The sequence below is a fragment of the Tachyglossus aculeatus genome, unplaced genomic scaffold, assembly GCF_015852505.1.
Source record: "Tachyglossus aculeatus isolate mTacAcu1 unplaced genomic scaffold, mTacAcu1.pri scaffold_186_arrow_ctg1, whole genome shotgun sequence".
Classification (NCBI taxonomy): domain Eukaryota; kingdom Metazoa; phylum Chordata; class Mammalia; order Monotremata; family Tachyglossidae; genus Tachyglossus; species Tachyglossus aculeatus.
In genome coordinates this window covers 14,534-20,588 of record NW_024044904.1, presented here as the reverse complement: position 1 = coordinate 20,588, position 6,055 = coordinate 14,534, and the positions used below count along the sequence as shown (strand labels likewise).

Below are 6,055 nucleotides of genomic sequence, written 5' to 3'. Positions count from 1 at the left end.
TGAAATAGGAATGGAAAAAAATTTCTTTGTTGAAGGTAAAAAATGTGCAGATTAGCTCAGTTAGGGTGCTCATATCAGATGAAAGGTTGATTACATGACCAATAATAAGAAGTATAGCAATAGTACTTGTAAAGCGCATTTTTGTACTAAGCACTGGGGTAGATACAAGATAATAGTCAGACAAGGTCTTGTCCCATATGGAGTTTAAAGTCTAAAAAGAAGTGAGGGCAGGTATTTAATCCCCATTTTAGAGTTGAGGAACTAGGGCACAGAGAAGTTAAATGACTTTCTCAAGGTCACACAGCAGGCAAGTGACAGATCGATAATTAGAACTCAGGTTTTTTGACTCCCGGCCCTATGGTCTTTCTCGTAGACCACGCTGCTGCCCTGGCTAAATTGATGAGGTTCTTCAACAAGGCCTGAGAAAACCCAAGATACAATAGAGAAAGAAAAGAATTCCAGCCAGAAAGCCAGAAGTACAGATTTTCAGAAACCTCCAGCGGATTTTAGTGCATTTTCCCTGTATAACCAATCTCTCCCCATAATAATCTCCCCCTTTTAGACTGTGAGCCCACTGTTGGGTAGGGACTGTCCCTATGTGTTGCCAATTTGTACTTCCCAAGCGCTTAGTACAGTGCTCTGCACATAGTAAGTGCTCAATAAATACGATTGATTGATTGATTGATAACAGTGGCTCAAGAGTTTGCCCTTAAAAATCCCATGATCGCTTTGGAAATAGTTCTATTGAGTGCCCTGCTGACGGTTCAGCAGCTTCACCTTCAGCCGGAGATTCCCCTATATAACTCACCGGATTCACCCTTCTGAAGTGTCTGTCCTTCAGTTTAATTTCATTCACTCATTCATTCATTCAATCATATTTATTGAGTGCTTACTGTGTGCAGAGCACTGTACTAAGCGCTTGGGAAGTACAAGTTGGCAACATATAGAGATGGTCCCTCCCAACAGTGCCTCACAGTCTAGAAGGGGGAGACAGAGAACAAAACAAAACATACTAACAAAATAAAATAATTAGAATAAACATGAACAAATAAAATAAATAAATAGAGTAATAAATACGTACAAATGTATATTTACATATATACAGGTGCTGTGGGGAGGGGAAAGAGTTAAGGCGGGGGGGGATGGGGAGGGGGAGATTGAATAGTTGGGCATATTTTTTCTCCTCCCATTACAAGAGCTATTCATAAGGGATTCCATTTAAGGTTTGGGCCCCTAATGATGAACCAAGCCCTCCGCCTCTCATGGAGTCATAGACTTGTGTCCTCCATGAGTGAAGTTTGCAAAAAAACCCAGTCATACCGTGTTTTCCTCTAGTCAAGTGATCGAGATAAAATCGATATCCCTAGCCATTTAGCTCTAATGTGCTAGAATTGTATTCAAATTACTTTTTTGGAAACACGTGATACTCCCCCCAGTGGTTCAGTGGCCGATATAAGGGAGAGACAAGAAATAAAACATTAAATGCCAAAAGTGTGAAAAAAAAATTTCGTGGTTCTGCTCTGGGGCATTTTTGGTTTGTGATTTCTGTATAAACAGTGCTTGTTTCTGTATAAAGGACACCTTTTACATACTGATGCTGTGGGAGTCATGAGTGGGAGATCCTGCCCCACGTGGGATGACTGATTAGCTTGTACATACCCCAGTGCTTAGAACAGTGCCTGACACATAGTAAGCGCTTAACAAGTACAATAATAATAAGAAGAAGAAGAATAAGAAGAATAAATCAATTGCATTTCTTGAGTGCTTATTGTGTGCAGAGCACTTGGGAGCCTACAATAAAACAGAGTTGGTAGTTCCTGTCCACAATGGTGGGTGAAAGTTATTTGACCGACTGCTACCAATCAATCTGCGCATCAGGCAGAAACTCCTCACCCTGGGCTTCAAGGCTCTCCATCACCTCGCCCCCTTCTACCTCACCTCCCTTCTCTCCTTCTACTGCCCAGCCCGCAACCTCCGCTCCTCCACCGCTAATCTCCTCACTGTACCTCGTTCTCGCCTGTCCCGCCGTCGACCCCCGGCCCACGTCATCCCCCGGGCCTGGAATGCCCTCCCTCTGCCCCTCCGCCAAGCTAGCTCTCTTCCTCCCTTCAAGGCCCTGCTGAGAGCTCACCTCCTCCAGGAGGCCTTCCCAGACTGAGCCCCTGCCTTCCTCTCCCCCTCGTCCCCCTCTCCATCCCCCCTTCTTACCTCCTTCCCTTCCCCACAGCACCTGTATATATGTATATATGTTTGTACATATTTATTACTCTATTTATTTATTTATGTATTTATTTATTTTACTTGTACATTTCTATCCTATTTATTTTATTTTGTTGGTATGTTTGGTTCTGTTCTCTGTCTCCCCCTTTTAGACTGTGAGCCCACTGTTGGGTAGGGACTGTCTCTATGTGTTGCCAATTTGTACTTCCCAAGCGCTTAGTACAGTGCTCTGCACATAGTAAGCGCTCAATAAATACGATTGATTGATTGATTGATTGATTTGGTCTCCGCTGCGAGGATCCAAAATGCCATGAAAAACTCAGTGTGTGATGCACACGGGGCCCTAGCTCTTCTCATGCTGTACGATTGAGTGTTCTGATCCTAATAACGATATAGTTTCCAACGTATTTGTGATCATGTACAAATTATATTGCATGTTATCTCATAATAGAGTCCTAGTCTTTGTATTAAAGCACTGAGACAACTGAGAAAATTCAGAAACTGCGTGATGTGGTTAAGTCAATCATAGGGGATAGTTGTGATTGTTCTGTTTTGCTGAATTTTCCAGCCCATCACCTCAGCCTCACATGCAATTTCCCAAGAGTAAGTACTGTACTTTGAGAAGCAGAGCTACTGGCTCCTCCTGGCTCAGAGACCAACAATCACAACCACAGCAACCTCCTTAGCATTCTCAACATTCTATAATTTGTGAAAGAATTACTGCAGGTGTGTGAGTATTTTCTGGCCCGACTGACCTAGGACAGGTCAGGAAAGAAGCCCCAGCATAATCGTAATCATCATCATCATCAGTAGCATTTATTGAGTGCTTACTATGTGCAGCACACTGTCCTAATTGCTTGGGAAAGTGCAATACTTCAGACACAATAGATAGCGTAGACACAGTACCAGCCCATACCGAGCTTACAGTCTATGAGAGGGGCGGAGACATTATTATTGATAGATAATTTATAATCTATAATTTAATGTTTTGGTACTGGGAGTGGGGTGAATATCAAATGCTCAAAGGTTTCAGATCGAAAATGCTTAGACAATGCAGAAGGCAGAGAGAGTTGGAGAAAAGTGAGCTTAACCAGGGGAGGCCTCTAGGAGGAAATGTGACCTTATTAATGCTTTGAAGGTGAAAAGAGTGATGGTCTGGCAAATTTGGAGGTGGGAGGGAGTTCCAAACTTGAGGGGGACAACGGGGAAAGGCGGGGGGCAGAACATGGGAAAAGGGATGGAGGTGAGATAGACAAGATCAATACACAGCAAGTAAACTGGTGTTAGACGATCCAATCTGATCATCTTGTACCTACTCCAGTGCTTTGTATAGTGTTTAGCACATAGTAATCGCTTAACAAAATACCATTATTATTATTATTATTATTATTATTATTATTACGGAGCTCCTTAAGCTATAGGGCACAGGATGGTCTGGTTCAATCTTACAGAGGTCTGAGCCTACATGTCTTGCCAGTAACACTTCGATAATATTACAGGAGCCTTTAGTGTGGCCCCATTATGAAAAGGAGTGCATGGCCAACCCTCCTTATAAAGACTAAGAACATTACTGTTCCAGCTTCCAATCTGGTGGCCCTAGCTAGATTCCTGGGGGCATCTTGGGGGAGGAGGAGAGGGGAGGGCACGAACTGGGCCCCAAGAAGAGACAGTTTTCATGGTAGTGTTCCTAACTACACCAACAGGAGAAGATGTAAGTGGCTTGTGGCATGACAACCCAGCCTTCATTCAGAGATTTGGGTTTATTTATTCTTCCCCCTGTATCTGTGCCCAGAATGAGCCCAGACGTTTATGTTCATGCCCCAGATGATCTGGATCCAGCAAGCAATTCCTGTCCCTTCTCAATCTCCCAGGTCAACCCTCTCATCACCCAACCATTTGCATAAATGAAAGAATTCATTTCACTTTCCTGCTCCACAGCTGCTTCATGGCATTTTTCACCTCCACGTTTCTCATAGTGTAGATGGTGGGGTTCAACATGTAGGTGATGATAGTGTAGAATATAGTCACCGACTTGTCCACAGGGAGAATGCACCTCATGTAAACAGGGAGAATGGGCCTCATGTAAATGAAAATACATGGAAAGAAGAACAAAGCAACTATCAGAATGTTGGAGACATAGGTAGAGAGGGCTTTCCATCTCACCACAGAATTTTGAGTCCTCAGGGAGTGCCAGAAGAGACGTAAGGAAACACCAGTAGGAGAAAACTTAATGTACACATCGCCACGCTGTTGGCCATGATGAACAGGCTGCAGACATGGGTGTCAGTGCAAGCAAGTTTCAACAAAGGGAACAAGTCACAGGTGAAGTGATCGATCATGTTGGGGCCACAGAATGGCAACTGGACCATGAAGAGGATCTGGACGGTTGTGAGAAGGAAGCCTCCTCTACAGGCCACCCCGATCAGCAGGCCACACACATGTTGACTCATGATGGCCATGTAGTGCAGGGGCTTACAGATGGCCACGTAGCAGTCATAGGCCATCTCCATAAGAAGGACAATCTCGGCACCGGTGAACAAATGACGTGCAAAGAGCTGTGACATGCAGCCATTGAAGGAGATCATTTTCCTCTCTTGCAGCAAATCTATAATCATTTTGGGAGCCATACAGGATGTATAGCCGGCATCTATGAAGGACAAAAAAGGCTAGAAAAAGTACACGGGGGTGCCCAGCGTTTGACTGGCCTTTAGGGTTATGACAATAAGCAGATTCCCCATCACGGTGACAAGATAGGATAAGAGAAAAATGACAACGAATGCTCTCTGAACCCCCAGACCTTGAGTAAAACCCAGGAGGATGGATTTGGTCACATGTTTTCCATGAAGGAGGTGGGTAAGAGGTGGTTTATCTGGAAAGAGAATAAAAATCTGATCTATATTGGAATCATAATGACCAAATAAGAAGACATTTGAAGGTTCTCTACTGCTGCATTGTTGACAGATTTCTAAAATAATTAGGCTAAAAGGGACCTCTAGGTTTCAACTCTTCTAACTGCACAGTCACATAGCAGCAATGATTATCTAAGCGACAGCTCTGTTCAGAAGACGAGAGGAGAAAACTCACTTCCTGTCCTTGAAGAGTTTTCTATCTAACAAGGAGGTACCATAAATACATAAAATAAAATGTGCATTACAATACCACTTTACATAAACTGGATCCTTTTTTATGGAACTGGTTAAGTACTTACTATGTTCGAGCTCTGTACTGTTTTGAGACAGATACAAATTAATCAGGTTAGACATAGTCCATGTCCCAAAAGTGGCTCACAGTCTTAATCCTCATTTTACAGATGGAGTAACTGAGGTACAGACAAGTGAAGTGACTTACCCTAAGTCACACAGCAGGCAAGTGGTGGAGCCAGTATTAAAACCCAGGTCTTTCTGACTCCCAGATTCGTGCTCTATCTACTATCTTCTTGTGCTGCATCTCTGATTATTCAGATCTAAATACAATCCAGTTAGTAAAAAATCCAGATAATCAATAATCTAGATGTGCTAGACCTAAAAGGCATTCCCATCACTACCTGATGGTAGGTAATCAATCAATCAATCAATCAATCATAAGTATTTGTTGAGCACCTTCTTTGTCAGATCACTTTGCTAAATACTTGGGACAGTAAAACAGATTTCTAAAACATAATCTTCACTCTCAAGGAGGGCATAGCCTAGTGGGGGGGTCAGGCACAATGAGCATTACAGAAAAAGAAGAGAAAGAAAAAGTAGACATCAATCAATCAGATCATATTTATTGTGTGCTTACTGTGTGCAGAGCACAGTAATAAGCACTTGGGAGATTATAACACGAGTTGTTAGAC

At 43.0% G+C, this 6,055-nt stretch overlaps 1 pseudogene; it reads right to left on the bottom strand.

The window, feature by feature from the left end:
* Positions 1–4,134: 4,134 nt before the first annotated feature.
* Positions 4,135–5,089, bottom strand: LOC119923397 (annotated as a pseudogene).
* Positions 5,090–6,055: the final 966 nt, after the last annotated feature.